The sequence below is a fragment of the Epinephelus fuscoguttatus genome, linkage group LG18 (assembly GCF_011397635.1).
Source record: "Epinephelus fuscoguttatus linkage group LG18, E.fuscoguttatus.final_Chr_v1".
Taxonomy (NCBI): Eukaryota; Metazoa; Chordata; class Actinopteri; order Perciformes; family Serranidae; genus Epinephelus; species Epinephelus fuscoguttatus.
This window is the reverse complement of record NC_064769.1, coordinates 8,843,844-8,861,402: the sequence shown is the minus strand read 5'-3', so window position 1 is coordinate 8,861,402 and position 17,559 is coordinate 8,843,844. Positions and strand designations below refer to the sequence as shown.

The window sequence follows — 17,559 nt, the reverse complement described above, 5'->3', positions numbered from 1 at the left end:
ATACTTTAACATTTCAGTGCCTGTTGTGATATTTTTCTACCCTCTTTCCCATATTCATTTAATTAAAAGCCAATATTGTGATGCAAGACTGATTTTTCAATATATGCACTATGTAGCCTACATTAGAGACATGCACAGAGTTACTACAGTGGTATGTTTCCATTAAGGTGTTGAAAGCCTGTGTTGCTGAACATTTAAGTTCCTTGTACGATCATTTACAACACACCTTATCTCTAATGGAAGATAAGGTTCACTTGAACAAAGGCACTCTATTTCACTGTTCTTTTCTCACACTAGTTCCAAAATAGTGTTGTTACAGCACACTAACAGCTTGTTGTACCACTTGGAGACGGAAAGAAAGCAAAGACTTGACAATAGCCTTCAACAAAAGTGGCAAAGTCATGTTTCCTTATCTTCATTACACACCAAAAAATGTTCCTCTGGCTTCATAATGGTTAATCCAAAGCCCATAATGCTGCCATTGTAAATTATTCCCATATCTCTATATCATACTTTGAGTCAGACAAATAAAACTCTTGAGGGATTAAACGTAGGTCACCCAGGTTAAAACCATGTTTTTCCAAAACAACCCCCAAACTGTTTTGTTCAACAGTTCAAAACTCAGCCTAGTTTTCCTTGACAGGAATACCTTTTAAAAGCCTAATGAAATGGTATCTTTACTTCCTGAAGGTGATGTAATTCCTGTTAAAAAGGGACACAGAGAGTGATCCTTCTGAGCTGTGAGCCAATGGGAATATCAGTTTAAGAGAGAAGAGGGTCAGAAGGGTGGGATTTCTTTGAAAAAAATGTACTTAATGTACTTTTTTTCTGAACACAGTGCTGTGAGCAGATGTATTATGTGATTATGGCTGCGACTGTAGGTGTGTTTGACTAATGACACTTTATATCAGACAGGAAAGCTTTTTTTCATCTTCTTCAATATTCCAGCTTGTGTGACCATATAAGTGCACATTTCCTCTCCCATCTTCAGCATGTCTGGCCTTGAACAGATTCTTATGCTTTTTCTACCCTTGTGGTGAGAAGGAAAGAGAAATGTGGTAGGGCAATGTGTCAACAATGAAGCTGTTGACATGGACTAAAGAACATGTGTTTAATGACTAAATACTCGTGACGTTGATGGTGTGTTACAAAGGTTTAGCAAATGTGAGAGAATGTCATCAAGTCAGGAAATGAGCCAGTGTACTGTGGCAGTAGCCAGTTTTCTGTGCTGATGACACATTAATCTATTGGCAATTGTTTTCATGTCATTGTGTCAGCCAAAGCAAAAGTTAGATTAGTTTAGGTTACATCTTTAGTTGGTTACCATAAGATTGTTCTGACATTGCCATCACTGTTTTTGATGCAGATAGATGTATTAAGTTGGTGCACATAAATGGATTTGCCCTGTTGAAGATTTTATGTTTTTTCAAAAAGACACATTTGTTTAATAGGTTTGTTGTGTAAGCAGCCCTGCCATCTTCTCTCTTGTAGCAGGTGCACACAGCACAAGATGTTGGGTGTGTTTATTTTACAGTCACTAATGGGCTAGCCTTAGAGTTTTCTATGCTAATGATCCTCTTAGAGCTGAAACAATTAGTCCACGAATCAATAACTCAATTGACAGGAAACTGTTAACTATACTATATCTTGATTATTTAATTTTCATATGTAGTTTTTCATGCAAGAATGCCAAATGTTACTCGGGCCGATTCAGTAGTAAAACTAGGCAGTGCTAATCAAATAAAAATCAACATCATGTTAACGGGTTGCCTATATCTTACCTAAAATGTTTTCAGAAACATAATGTAGTGTCCTGTTTAGCTGTAATAGTGAGAGTTTGTGAACAGGAAGTGGGTGCCATGCTGTGTCCTGCACAGTGAAAACAGAGGCTGAAAAAATTGAGATCAAACGATAAAATCAAGCAGTACTGAATAAATATAAACCAAGATTCTGTTGATGCGTTGCCTATTTCTTGCCGCAGGTTTTTTTTTTTTTTTTTTTTTTTTCAGAAACATGTTTTAGCTTACTGTTTAACTGTAATACGAGATTGTTTGTTACCAGCCGGTCGCCGTTGTGTTGAATGGAAGAGTTTGCATAATGTCACCTACCAACAAGGCGTTCATTGGTCCAGTGTGGTGCCGTACATTCCGGTAGTTGTAGGTTTTCTACCTCATAAGGAAAAGCGAATGCCACTGTCCTTTTTTCTGTTTTCTCTGCTCATATAGCACCAATGTCAAAAGTGTTTGCATCGTTCTACTGCATAGACAGCTTAGTCTTATGAAAAGGCCATCTCTCCAGTGGTGAATTACTTCTCAGATTCCATCCTTGCTTCTTATTTTTGTCCTGTGTGATAGTAAATTCTTGTGGTTTTGCATCGGCTGGCCAAAATGAGTAGTTTGAAGAAATTGGGCTCAAAAATTGTGATGGGCATTTTCATTGTTTTGTGAAATATTATAGCCCAAATAATCGTTCTATACTGAAATATTTTGTGTTTGTGGTGTTTTATATCATTAACACCACATCACCACCAGTGAATTCTCAACATGTGTGATTGGGGACATGTGTGCTTTACTGGAAACAGTGTAACAAGCGAGTTCAATTGGACCATGTTGATATTAGCCACAGATTTCTTTATAAATTAGCCTCATTTTAACATAACTCATATGATGTTAGTTGGACGTTCACCCAAATAATTAATTTCAGTTGTTTAAAGTTCTCAGCGTCAGCAACTTCTTTGTTGTATTTACAAACTCCCCGGCAACATCTACAGAGTAATGGTCCGTAGAAATGTTCTCACCTCAATGTGGATGCTAAAGATAGTGTCTGTTGCTTAGTGTGGTAAATGTAACCTGCACCTTTTCTCATTCATTTAATCCTACATTTTTGCTTTATAAGTTACTGAGGAGGAAGACAGAGCCCGCCCTTTCCATCTCTGGTTCATGTCAAATCTATTCCAGTTTGGCTGCAACAGAGGGAGGGTAAACATGGTGTTGACATTATCAACCAACTTCTATAACAGCACTCCACTCTGCACACAGTTTCAGTGTTTGAACTGGTGCGACGTCTTTGTTTAAGCTATTAGTAAAATACAGAGTTTATGCATGTGCTCTGACTGGTTTTGGTGGGAGTTCGTCTCTGCAGTGTTTTCCTTTGAGTCTCTCCATACGATTTTCAATGCGCAGTTTGAATCTCTGCAGAGGCTGGAGATAATTTTGTCCCCTTCCTTGAAGCAGGTGAAAGCATGCAGCAGAGTGCAAAACAATGGGCGATTGATTTCAGGCAATTACTGTAGTTACAAATTGTGTGACAAAGCAAGGTCATGGGATTAGTCAGCCACCTGAGGACAACTGTTAGTGGTCAAACCATTGTCATTTCCCTGTAGGAACAACCAGGATGAAGAGAGCAGTGTGCATATATTTCATCCTTCTGAGAGGATATTTGTTACCAAGGACCCACTAAGATTGTATAGATGAGCATGGGCCTCCTGGTGATTGGATGGATTTTTTTTTTAGCAAATATTAAACTTTCATGTCACAATAGTGCCACACTCTTCGTAAGGGTAGATCACCATGGTGACTGAAGCAGCACAGCTAACTTGATCTGGAGCAGGCTATATTCAGTCTAGGGATGTCCCGAGCTGATATTTATAATTTATAGCAACAGTGCAGTCCCACTGACCGTCCTCAGGCTGTATAAAAAGCACTGACTTCTCTCTACCAAATGTGTCTGCTCTTTAAGAGACTGTTTTGTTCTGACTATTCTTGAAGATACTTTAAGTGTTGGTGCGTGATTTTACCATTTTCTTTCTAATGATACTCCAAATTCTAAAAAGAATTTTACTTTTAGACTGCAATTAATTTATAATAAATATTTGTCAGCAAACCTGTGTAGTGGTGATTTTGATCAGCAATCTGAGATCAGATGCATAAACGATGTGTTCCCACAAAAACCATGTGTATGCCCTTTTCCACACATAAACTGGTATTTGTAAAGGAAGAATGTGTGGTGAGAGTGTGCACACCCCACACATTCTTCAGCGCAGGCATACACACAGTTTTACCTGAGATAGTTGTGGGTGATATGATGAGGAGATTAAATATAACCTGAGAGGTGGATAACATTGCTTTAGGGTGTTTGACAGTTTTACTAATTGCATTATTACTTTTGCAGCTTACAGGGTATTCTGTAAAATATCAGTCAAAGGTACAAACAGTAGAAATTTAATTTGAAATAATTTACGAGTGTTGCAGTTTATCATTTTATTTACTTTCATCTCCCTGTAAATGATCGGTTTATTGTTATCTTGCAAAGCACACAGTCGGCTTGGCCTGTGTGCTATGAGTGAATCATTAATCAACCTTTTGACGTTAAATAATCATAATGATCAAGATTTTACCGCAACTATAGTTTGCAGAATTGTGATTAATTAGTGGTACAGGCGCTACAAATATTTACAGCCGTGTGTGATGACAACTACCACATTTCTCACTGACAGGTCTAATGAGTGGTGGAATACTGATATGCAAACATATGTTTTGGGTGTTTCTACATTCATTCATGGCTGACTGTGGATGTGGAAATGAGGCTTGTGGACATGCATCCAGCGCCACAGTGATTGAGATTTTAAAAAAACAGAATCAGGCATACGCATGGCTTCATAAATCTGACCAAAATAATGCGTATGCATATTTCTGCCTTTGTGCGTACACGGAGTTTAGTCATGAACAGACAGCGTTTTATGCATCTAGCCCTTGGTGATGATCTGTGGGTCATCCGTAATATTTAACTTCCAGTTTGTTCTTCATAGTGATAAATCAGTCAAAGATAAAAGCCCATGTTTATGGATTTCTTTCTTGGTCTGTTGCCCATTTGCTATCAAAGCTGGCTTAACAAGTAGCAGGTAATGTGCATTATCTACAGCTGCAGATATCAATATTGAATGAATAGCCTATTAAGTGCAATGGAGGCCTGTCGTATAATACATGATCGAACCATGACAAGTTTTGTGAGTCTATATTTTGACACAGCATTTGTGTAATATTTGACAAGCTCTTCTGCCAGTTTTAACATACATCTGTGCATTCAGTTTCTTCCTAATGATTTGCCTGGTTCTGTGACCCAGATAGGAGAACATCTGTCTCTGCCTCGATCAGTCTTGCTGTTTATCAGCAGATATGTTCATAAAGCCAAATCCTTTTTCAGTTTTGTGTCTTCTTGCTGATTAAGACACCGCAGAGAAGCATGTTCTGAACAGCTCCAATCTCCCCCACATAGCACATGGAAAAGTGATTAGAAATAAATAAGAAATAAAAATACTGGCATGAAAACAAGACATTTATGGAGAAAACAAGACATTTATGGAGAATATTTTTTTAATGGAAGAGTTTTGAAAGGGTTTTGATTACCAAAGAGGAAAGAAAAGTTCTTAGAAGTAAACCTTGCATGAAATAGTCTGTTGTAATATCAGCTACAGATATGCGTCGTATTTGTGCTTTAAGCTGCCTTCATACTGTCTAGCCTAACTGATTTCATGTGCTGTAGGCTGGGGAATGCATTGTCTTCAGGCTGTCTGCACATGATAAGCAGTCTGAGCTGAACTCTGTGCTTGCTTGGACACAGAGTCAAACAGTACCTCAGCACAACACCAAAACATCAGCATGTATATAACTTATAAACATAACATGAAAAATGCATGCTGAAGAAAAATATGGTACCCTGGGTCAGTGCAGTCATCCTCTGGCAGATATGCCCACCATAAGGAGAAGTGTGAAAAAATGGGCTGAGTAGTAGAAACACAATTCAGGAACACTAGCCTATTTGTAACAAACTTTATATATATTTTATTCCATATACATAGTGTAGCTGTATTTTTAGGCAAACTTGGCTATAAAAGTGGGCTTCCAACAAACTGCAGTCAGCAGGCTCAGTTACATGGTATCATCTCTGAATTGTACTGTTTCAAGCAAATGCAGAATTGTTTGTAACATCTGGGACAGCGCTTAGGCTCAGTGCAGTCTGGTTCATCCATATTCATGTTCATTCATATTCACTGCAGAAGAGCATGCATCCAAAAAATATTTTTACACACTCACTGATATGACACAATTCTGGATCCTTCGTTTCAGCTGATTGTATTACTTTTGGCGCTTTAAATGCCTAAATCTTCAGGAGGATCAATGCATTGATAATTCTATTTGTTTCTGGATTTGTTTGTTGCAGGTGATGGACTGTTTGTTGTTGTTTCACAGCTGGACTAGAAAAGCCAGGGTTAATAAAAACAATTACCGATCAGTTTCCTGATAGTCTGTGGTGACACAGCATCCCTCTGAACAGACTCCATCCTGCCACCTTTTATTCATGTTAGACTATTTTGTGACCATGTTCAGTTGAGATACATTGCAACTCAAATCTGCTTTTTCTCTACGCAATATGCAAATTATTGTATACATAACCTCCATTTCCTTGGACTACGATCCGTCCTCAAGGACAAAACAATAGACTGTGATCAATTCTTGGCTCACAGACAGACAACTCTCAATAGAAATTATAAAATTTGTCTTGTTTAGTTACTATCCTTGTACATGGACACATAATGTTTTTGTTGTTACTCAAGGAGTTTATGGTTTGTTGTTGGTGCTTATTTCATGCAATGACTGACTGCACAAGCATAAAAATGACTTACATCTGCTCACACACACTACAAACTAACTAAATGGCCCTCCAGTGCGGTCTATGATGTAGTTGACCACATAATGTGGACACTTCTTCTGACTACCTCCAATTCTTGCCTGAGTCATTGTGTTGTTGGTGAAATCACAATTGTTTTTAGAGCTGTTAATTTGTAAAAGGATCGCCCAAGCTACATTTGAGTGCAAAATGCCAACAGCTGTTAGCTAAGGCATCAAATGATATAAAATTTGGTTTGTGTGCAGAAGTGGTGGGTTTGGGCCCATAAATAAGCTCCATATTTGGCTCTCAATTGCTGCAGTGTGCTGCAATTTAAGTAGGCTGAACAGGCGCAGGCTGGTCAGCACCTTGTTCGCTGACCCCAATTAACCATCGCCTGGCTGTGATGTCATCTGACCCATTTGCAGTTCTAGTATAGCTCTGTGTTTACATATGTTTGCCACAAGTGCTAAAGAACTTATGAGTCTTGTCTGTTCCCACCTTGATCCTTGAGCGTCTCCTTTGAGCGCTGATGTCATTTAACGAACACACCTTTGAACTGCAGTGAGTATACAAGTCTTTGTGTTTGCTCACGGCATCGTATTTGACAGCAGTCTGAGAACGAGCCAAATTCGATTTTAGTTTACAGTGCTCTGCAGAGTCTATTAGCAGAGCAAAGGAACAGACTGGCCAAGACATGGAACAGAAAAACGGGTATTACCAATGCTCAGTTAGCCTAGTTATATTTTAATGACATTATTACCATAGCAAACAAAACAAACAAGCAACTTTTTTACTTGGTTTCATTTCTTTGATTGACTGCATAAAGAGTTGAATTAAGCTCTGCCATTTCTGAGTGATGAGAAGGGCCAGTTAATTTTGTATTATTACCTCTGCTAAGGAGGTTATGTTTTCGGTTTCATTTGTTTGTTATTCAGCAGGATTATGGAAAAACTACTGCTGTGATTTTCATGAAACTTGGTGTAGCATGATCCAAGGCAGAATCCATTCAATTTTGGAGCGGATCCAAATTATGGGGCAGACACACAAATTATTTTTCATTTTTGACAGCATTACGAGATAGGGCAGTGGTCTGCACTACAGGTGTTAGTTTTCTGAGGTCTGAAGTTATGTTTCCAAAGTTTTTAAGGGCCCTTACACACCAAGCCAACAGCTGGCCACTGGTCAGGCCATCTGTCGCCCTGTTTTTGGTGATGTTTCCTGCACCACCGGCTGTAGTCAGCCCTTGTCAGGTTTTTTTTATTTTATTTTTATTTATGTTTTGGACAATTCAGCATGTTGGCTTAGCATTGGTAAATTAAAGTACTTTGATTGGCAGTTCAGTTCAGTGCACGAGAACAGAAACTTAAATGAAGAAAGCAAACAAACAACCAAAGTCAAGAGGGCGTGAGATCAAAATAAACTTGTCATATTAGGTAAGATTCAGCAGAAATGGTTTGTAGTTGTTTGTGTTATTGTTTGTTAGTGCACAGTAAATATCATGTGTTCTTTCAACATCATGTTCTTTAGTTAATGTGCTTACTGTCTAACTTGTGTATTGAATCTGTTCTGTCGGTCTCCTGGTTTCCCCTTTTTAATGACGTATACTACTGCCGCCTGTGACTAGTAAGAGTTATCTCCTCTCACACAGGCACAGAATGTACATGCCACTTGGCTGTTGTTGAAGACTTTGCTGTGTTTTCAGATGAAACTTTTTGGCCAGCACAGATGAGGTGAGGTGATGCGACAGTCGACCTTTGTTGCCGTCGTCAGATTGGTGCGTTTGGGCCACTTCATGTATCTTTAATCTTTTTATCTTTATTAATTATCAAGTTGAGAGGAGAATAGCAAGAGATTTGCAGAGCTCCTGATCTTAATAGATCTTGATCGTAAAGTTTCCAGCATGTCGTTATTATTTGTAACATATAAATTCAAAGTAAGGGTAAAAGTTTTTCTCGTCCTCCCTTGAAACCGTCATCCGAGTGAATAAGTTAGTTTTCAGAGAGATTTTTGATGCATTGTCAGATTGCAGTAATATATACAGAGCAAAAATCAGCAACACTTTCTGGATGACATTTATTCGGCCTAAATGTTGAGAACACACTTCGTGATGCAGAAGCACATAAATCTTATTGTGCACAGGGCAGAGTACTTCCTCACTGATGGAGCTCATGCAAACAAGATGCAGGTGATTTCCTTCACCCACCTTATGTGGTTTCACAGTATGGCTACAGTAGCGATGGAGCTATTTGAACGAAAGGCAAGTAGCTGCAAATGAGACAAGGCTGTTGGTGTCACTGCAGTGTGCCCCCTCCCCCACCTCCAACACCCCCACTTTGAAAATTGATGCTTCTCATGCTCTATTCCAGTGTGTGACGGAGGGAACTTTTGTTTGGCAAGATTCAGTATCCCAAATAGATGAGATGAGGATAAAGGCACCGAGGAGGAAGTGGAGCAGAAACTAATGGGTGTCAGTGCAGTCCAATGTGTTTGCAGCTGATTGGGACACCCTATGAATAAGTCAAAATTCTCTTTTGCTCCCTGTCTTTCTCCCCCTCTCTTTTTCTTGCCTGTTTTTATCCCTCCCTCTTTCCTGCTCTATAGCTCTATTGTGCTCGATGAGGATGGTGGAGGGATGATCCTATCTTTTAGCTGGCTCACTTTGTCTCAGATCAGCTGGCAAAGCTAATGCTTTTCCAGACATGCACAGACAATACTCTGTGTTATGTTGTGCTCTGACCTGAGAAGCAATATTTTGCACATTTCAAAGCTGAGGCTTGTTCAGGTTCTTGTTTTTTAGGCAAGCTGGATTACCATCATAAAATGGACAGATTTCAATAAAATGAGCTCATTTTCTTTGTGCATTACAATGTATGATGCACCGATGGAGTAGCTGTACATGCTTGCAGCACAAAAACAGCTTGATCATTATCTTATTCAAATTCTTGTCAAATTGTTAATTTACTTGTGTCGTATCGCTATCAATATTTCTAGAGATTCAGCATAGCCAGCATATATAGGGGCTAAGACTTTCTCTTCTGTGTGCTGTTTATTGTTCACAGTTTGATTAGCAAGTTGAGACAGGTTCAGGCAGTTGTCGTCAGATGGTTTCCGAGATTGCATTACGGCCAGTGTGTTCCGCTTCTTTTGCTCTCCACACGGACTGCTTACCTGAAGGCAACCAGAGCCCACTCATATGTGATTGGTCAATACTACTCTCATTATAAATGGAAATCAGAACACTTCTGACTTCAGAATCTTGTATCAGTGCCTACAAATTCTGTATACATTTGTAGACATCCCCTAGGTTGACAGCTTTAATAACTAAGGGTTTTAATCATAAGTTTCTTCACAGTATTATTATTATTGATTGAATTGGCTCCACTTACCCGCTTGAAACTTGTCCTAAAGCTGCGGTTGGTAACTTTGGCGAAAATAACTTTGTGCCATACTTGCTCAACTGTCACTATACTCTGAAAGAAGTAATGAGACGGATAGTCTTTGAAAAAATCATGTCTCTCTTCCTCCTCCCACTGCTTCTAATGGCATTCGCTAGAATTGCCCATGGTGCACCAAAAACAACCAATCAGAGCAAGGGAGTCTGTAATGCAGCTGTCGACCATGTAAGTCACTGCTGGTGAACTGCACTCTGTCAAACTAGGCAGCTCTGATCAAATATGAATCAAGATTCTGTAAATGCACTGTCTATTTCTCACCTCAGATGTTTCAGAGACACATTTTAGTGTACCGTTTAGCTGTAAAATAAGAAAGTTTGTGACCCAGCCCCAGACCCATGTTGGAAACAGTCGACCGAGGCACCAAGCACCGCCCAACAGCTGGAAACACGTGTAAGAAACACATGTATTTTAGCTTTATTTTTAAATGTTTGGTGCAGTTGACATTTGTCCCTGTTTGGTTTTTGGAACTTTCTTTAATTGTTTGCTAAATAACGAACTGGTGGCAACTTGAGTACTGTTCATTTCACCTGTCTCTCGTCTCCTGTGCTCTGCTCCGTGTGTGTGGACTGGACGGGTAAAGCACCGCCCTTGGTGAAACACAAAGAGGAGTCTGTGAATTTTATCAAAACGTAGAAAAGACACTTACACTGAACTGAATTGGCAAAGGCAGTTAAATTACATTTCAGTACACTGCTGCACCGAAACCCCCACGAATGCAAATGATTGATTTCCAGATTGATAGGTATTTGGTGTTATTTTAGGCTTTATAAAAAATGTTTTGCATAACAATTACTGAGAGTTGGTTCATCCTTCATGGTAAAAATCCATTTACAGTGTGTTTCTATCTATACTTCTTGTGTGTCCTCAGGCAGGAGGACCAAGTTGGCACATAGGAGGAGTCTTGCTATTTTAGTATATCCTAAACTTAATAAATTCCACCCCCCACTCAACAGCTTTATGTAGTTAGTGAAGTATTTGCTGACAGATCAAATTTTTGCTTGAACATACTGAACATTAGCTTCCACAGTTGCAGAGACAACCCCAAGCGCCACAAGCATAACTTAGCATGATGAGAGAGAGAGGTTCTTTTGACCTAAATTTGAGTGCTAATTAACGTGTACCATGGAACATGTAAAAGATCTTACAGGAGCTTAATCTAATCCCATTATACAGGTTGGATTTTTGCACTTTTCCATCATCACTCACGAGGGATTAGACAAATGATATATCTAACAATATGTACAACAAATTACATGATTAATACAACAATATGTACTGCAAGAGACTGTATAGTCTCTCACATTACCTATCTTTTCAGATCTCTGGCTGGTCATGTTATTGTAGCATAAAATTGTCATCTTTTAAATGCTACTGGTGTTAACTTTAATAAGTATTGCAAGATAATTCCACAACATTCTGATAGTTGAGTTGCAAGAGGATTCAAGCCAGTTTGTTGTTGGTGTTCGTACTGTTTGTCTCATGTGTTGGTGCTTATGCTGTCTTTTGTCTTTGTCCTTTTGCATTAGATAAGCAAATTGTTGCTGTTGGATCTATCATCTGCCATCCACTGGGATCCAGGCGCTTGAGTCCTAAATGACAAGGTATTTACATCACCGTATTTATTTCATGCAGTCTCCAATTATCAGGAGTTATGTTACTAAGGCTTAATCTGTATTTAGCTTCGTTTTTTGGGGTTCAATTTAAATTTGCCTCTTTAAGCAATTTTGTGGACTCACACAAGTGATGTGCTTATGTCAAATACGAGTCTAACTCTAACAAGAAACAACAAGAGTGCCTCACCCTGTTCTCCTGGAGGCCAAGACATGATACACCTGCCAAACTAGCTCTGTGTGCAGTCACCATCCTCTTTCATCTTAAAAAGGTAAAGAAAACTTTATAAATAGCATCATAGTTATTTCAGACCATACCCTACTGAGAATGGAACACAATGTAGTCAAACACAAGGGTTTCAGTCAGACGGTGGCTTGATACAAAAGGACTTTCTCTCACCCTCACAAACCTTGTTTAATAGACTACAAAAGACCTTTACCAAATTCTTGAGGAACAACAGATGACGGTGATTAAGACTGACATTGCTGTACTTACCTCATAATAAGAGAGGGCTCAAATAGAGTGCTGCAGGGATGATGATTTTTAGGCCAACATTGAAGTTAACATCACCCTGGTTCCCTGGACAAAAAAGCCATTGGGGTTTTTCCATTGGATTTTGGATTATTGCATAAAATAAGCTCAGTGGCAAACTAAAGTTTACAATACTTATACATGATGTTGATACTATATTTTGTTCAGCAAGATAATCTTCCCAAATGAACACAGCTTTTATAATTTTTGAAGCGTAAAGCAATCAACAGAAGTAAAAAGCTATAATGTTAGGCTACAAACGAACTACACCATGGTTGCATGACTTCAATGTTGCCACCACAATGAGGCTGTAAAGCTGCTTTGCTAGATGACATTCTGTTGTCTAATTTAGCCACTTGTTAGCATCTTTTAAAGGCTTCATAATGTACTATTGGGGTATTTACTGATGTATTTTATGACTTAAAACAAAACGTGAAAATCTCTTGGTGTGAACCACAAACCTTATTTGTAATGCAGAACCCATTCAAAAAACAGAGACTGCTAAAATGAAATCTGATTTCAGGGTTTTAGGGCTCATTCCTACACAACTCTTTTTACTAATTTTCTTTGGTATTACTGACAGGAACAAGTTTGCCATGCAAAGCTTAAGAATATTGCTTTTTCTGAAGTGCAACACTTCGCATTTATGCGTTTGACTACTTAGTTTTTTTCTGTAACTCATAGGCTCTCTATTTGCATAACTTTCACACAGCTGCAGGCTTTGCATCAATCTACATTCAAAACCTGGATCTAAACCAAGGGCAACATACTAGTCTCTAATTTCCCACTTTTTTTGGTCCATAAAATGGATATCTTTTCATTTTATTTTCATACATTTAAACAAATGATATGGAGCAGAGAATCACTGATACGATGCTAGATGATGATTACGGTACTACAGTGTGTAAGAGCGTTGCGATCTATACATGTCTGTCAGTTTAAGGACTGATACAGACTACCATAAATTAACACATTAGCAGTGGTTATTTGCTGCTTTTTTAAAGTAAGTGGGATGCATCTTCCAATTTTTTTGATTTTATGTGAAACCAGTTTACAAAGGGTTTTTGCTGTTGTTTGTAATATTCACAGCACTGCTGCATTCATGATTTTTCTTTAAAGTTGAGATTCCCTCAGTTCCTTCTTTGACAGAATATCTTTTCATTCATTGAATGAAATGTATTTGAAATATGCCAGAGATTTGAAAATGTGCCTCCAGAGGAGGAACTTTTTTGTGCAAACTCTTACTGTCAGACTTGGTTGGCAGCCTTTGTGCTAGATACTGATTTCTCATAAGTGGGTTTCTTATACTAAGTGAGTAGTTGTTCTTCAAGAGAATTAATCGGTATAACAGCTGTGTCTAGTGATGGACAGTATCTACAGATTGGATTAACTATCCTTATGCATGTGATCTGATATCTTACCAGAACATCTAATTGATTATTCCATGCACTCAGTTTCAGCTGACAGTACTTTTAGCTCTGAGGCAACTTTGCCATTATTAGACCCTCAGACTTTTCTTGATAATGAGGTGCAGGCCCTTGTCTCGATTTGTTGGACTAAAATCAACAGCCCTATAGCTGCCCGTTGGTGACGTATCAGTGATGTAAAAATTTGCAGTAACACATTTTTAAGCACTATGGGGCAATGGAAACAAGTTATGGACACAGAGAGCAACATTATTAGTCATGAGTCATGTTTCATACAGTCTTACAAATGTCAGTCCAATGTTCTCTCTCTTATAGCTCTGTTTTGGTCACTACCAGCTAGTCTCCACCTGTGTCTGTCTGCTGTTATGGGTTTCAAAGCTGCCTACTGTGGCTAAAACAAGGCTTTGAGAGTGGTGACAGTGAACCAAAATAGTGCAGTTGCGGCTCGACAGCTAAACAATAAGCTAAACCTTGATATAATGCTCCATAAAGCTGAGGGGAGCCGCAGTGACCCTTTTCACTTTATTTTTATATTGTCATTGTCTCTGTCACTGTCCAACATGCTTCTGATGCAGCTAGAGATTGTCGATAGTGGAGATAACATGAAGCAAGATGGAGACAGGGCCAGTAATCATAATTCATTGTCTTTCTCCTGAAATAAGACAAGCTGTTGCTATTGTATGAGAAAACTGTGTAAATTACAGTAGTTCACATTCAGCTCTTGATGCAGAGGACATTGTTCAGTGTGTTTTCAAATCAGTGAGAAAATTACCAAAGCTTGTTCATTACTTTTCTTTAGGAGGCCCCTTGTTTATTGTTAGATTAATACAAAAGTAAGTATTTATATGTGATTAAGAACATGCCCTTCTCCAGCCTATTTTTTTCTGTTATTGTAAAATTATATATTAATACTATTTCACTATCTTAAATCTATACCTATTCTCATTCATTTTAAGTCAGTATTAAACCATCTTTAACATAAATCATCCTCTTTTAGTTCTTTTGGTTCTTTAATTCAAAAACGTTATGTTTGAGAGTGGGAAAGACAGTATGCTATATGTCGACGCATCTTTTCCTGTGCTTTTTCATCGTTAACTGTGAAGAGCATTTAATGGGCAGACTTTATGACTTTAACAAGGCATTAGGGGAATGTTATCCATTTTCATATTCTCCAGGAGGCAAACAAGGAAAATGCGGCAGTTGTCTGCATGGATACATGGCTCTGACCTAAATGTGTCTGACCTGGTTATTGGCAAACTGCATCTCACTCCCTCTGTCTTTCTCGCTTACATGGACAAACACACAAACAGACAAGCAACTGTATCTAATACATAGCTCTGTATCTTTTTTTTACTGGAAGCATCATTTTTTCAAACATGAGTGTCACTGAGAGTGTCTTTTGGTGTCTTAAACAATATACATTTGTTATTCAAGTTTCAGTAAATACATTTAAGAAGATTTTGTCTAATTATGTACCACACAAAGCAAAAGTACGGCATGCTGTATAAATTTTATATTGCTATTGCTCTTTATGTCTGGCCTTGTTAATTTACTATCCATTCCTCTGCTATTTTCCATCCTTGGCCATCTGTGGCAGTAGCCTAGATCATGAGCAGATAGCCCTCCAGGTCTTCCCCAGCTCTGTGATTTGGAAATGAGACAAGCAACATTAGTCTGTAGCACTTGAACTTGCTGTAAATTCAGCACACTTGGTTTACTGTAAACACTAATTGGCTGTTTCTCTCGTATGTCACGGCTCAAAATAAATGGTAATGGTAAATAAAGTAACTCTGTTTATTGGAAGTGTCACAAGGAAGTGATCTTAGTGTAGAGTGAATGAGGTTCTGCCTTTGTATACAGTTTTTTTTGTGGTTGTCACATGCATAGATTAAAAGTGTGAATAATGGTACATTAAGGAAAAATAGCCTAACTCACAGCTTGCCATTAATAGCTCCCTATACTGTTGTATAATACCCACGGGGAGAGGAGTGTCAGCTAGTTAATGTTGTGGCTTAAAGGTTTATGCAGGATTTTAACGACCTTGCACCATCCTCAGAAAGAGCAAAATGTTGAAGTTTAAATGCAGTTTTCAACCAACAGAAACATTTCAAAGGCAGTGATGGGTGTGCAAAATGTCACCACAGTTTTTTTCTTGCCATTATTGTGGTTATTTAATTGAAACAGCTGGCTGTTGTTTATTTGTGCAGTATCATAGTTTACTCAGTCAAAATACTATGAGTCATGACAGGAAGGCATTCCATTGTTTTTGCAGGTTGCAAGGAGGTGTTGGCAGCTGTCACGCTATTAGTGCAGAGGGTTATGGTTGCCTGAAGGGTTATGGAGTATTGCCTGTTAGTTAGATGATTGTTTGGCTGTTTAGGAGCAGCAGAATCTTTCAAATTGATCAGCTTAACCCACTAATGATACTGCACTGTACCCTTTTAAGTAGCCAAATATTTGTCTACTGCTTTAACAGCCATGTTCATGTGACAGCAAGCCAGTGACTTTGTACTTTCTATGTTGAAACCTATTCTGCTGATCCTCTCTGGTAAAGAGCCCGAAAGCTATGAAATACTGAGACTCTTGTCCATAACCCTTATAGTTATTACAACATTGTTAACAAGGGCTAATGCCATTGTTTGGGTCACCTCTCTGCAGAAATGAATCTCATGGGCTCATATTTAAGTGGATCTCATTTTTAATTAATAACTTACCGGCAGAAGGGATTTTTGAGCAGGTCACTATTTATAACCAGCAGGGCTCTCTCCCTCGTTGCCCTGGTTAGGTCTTAATGAGGAAGAATCTGCACTCCAGAAATCCAGACTTCCACTCTGAATGACATCAGACCTAAATGTGTTGATATTTAAAAGAAAAACAAACAAAACAAAACATGATGTGGACAAAAACATTATTTAAATCACCAATGAGAGATGCTCAAAGTTTTATTAGGCTTCAAGCATGTTTGCTTGATGCTAGTTAATTTAACAATTCAATTCATTTTCTATATCTTTAGGGGAAAGGAGGGAGTTCAGGAATCTCCGGCCAAATTATTTGAAATATAAGTTGGACAGTGTAGATGATGCAACATTTATGCAAACAGTTATGCAAACCTTTCTGGCAAGTCATCTGTAGATCTGTTTGTGTCGTTGCAGTCTTTTGCTTGTCACATTTAGTTTTCAAAATGGACGGCTTTGCTGTGGATTTGTAGGACCATTGTAAAAATAGGAATTCAAGTGATAAGAGAAATGGTACAAGAGAAGGAAGAAAAACTCATGCATGTAGAGAGAGGGAAAGGACCAACATGATGAGCAGGGTGCTTTGCCACAGAGGGCCGCCAGCCATCAGTTGATAAAGCAGTCAGTTCATTTGAAAAGGCAGCTGTGCACTCTTTCGACTAATATCAGCTGCTTCTTGTCAATAAACAGAGCCTTTCTAACTACAAGTGTTTCTATGTTTCATATGGAACACCAAGCAGGTGAAGTTATTCAATAAGCCTTACCTGACATGTATTTCACTATGCTGCACACATTTAATGGGCCTCACAGCAACCTTGGCTCAGAAATCAACTTTGCTCACACACATTTGAACTATGACCATTGAGGTTAAACTGTGCCAAAAAACCCCAACTAGCGAAGGCATGACGTGCCCTACTCTGCCATTTTCTGCCTCTGATTGGCTTACCCTGACATTCTCACCCTAACTAGTCTCACTCCTTATGCCTAAACCTGCCCAACCTAACCAAGCCAACCAACAAGTCTAAACCACTAAGAGGCTGAGTAGGGTGGGTCATGCATTTGGCATCCTGAGAAAGAAAATTTAGCCAACAGGACAGACATACAAAAACCCTTGTCTGAAAGTAGCATGCT

The 17,559-nt window shown here is 38.7% G+C and overlaps 1 protein-coding gene across 2 annotated transcripts in view; it reads left to right on the top strand.

Annotated features, from left to right (window-relative positions):
- erbin (erbb2 interacting protein) overlaps positions 1–17,559 on the top strand; it is a 68,009-nt gene that overhangs the window by 2,218 nt on the left and 48,232 nt on the right. For both annotated transcript variants that reach the window (XM_049603702.1, XM_049603701.1), the window contains exon 2: positions 11,651–11,725. The gene's annotated coding sequence lies outside the window, so the exon portion shown is untranslated. The remainder of the gene's footprint in view (positions 1–11,650; positions 11,726–17,559) is intronic.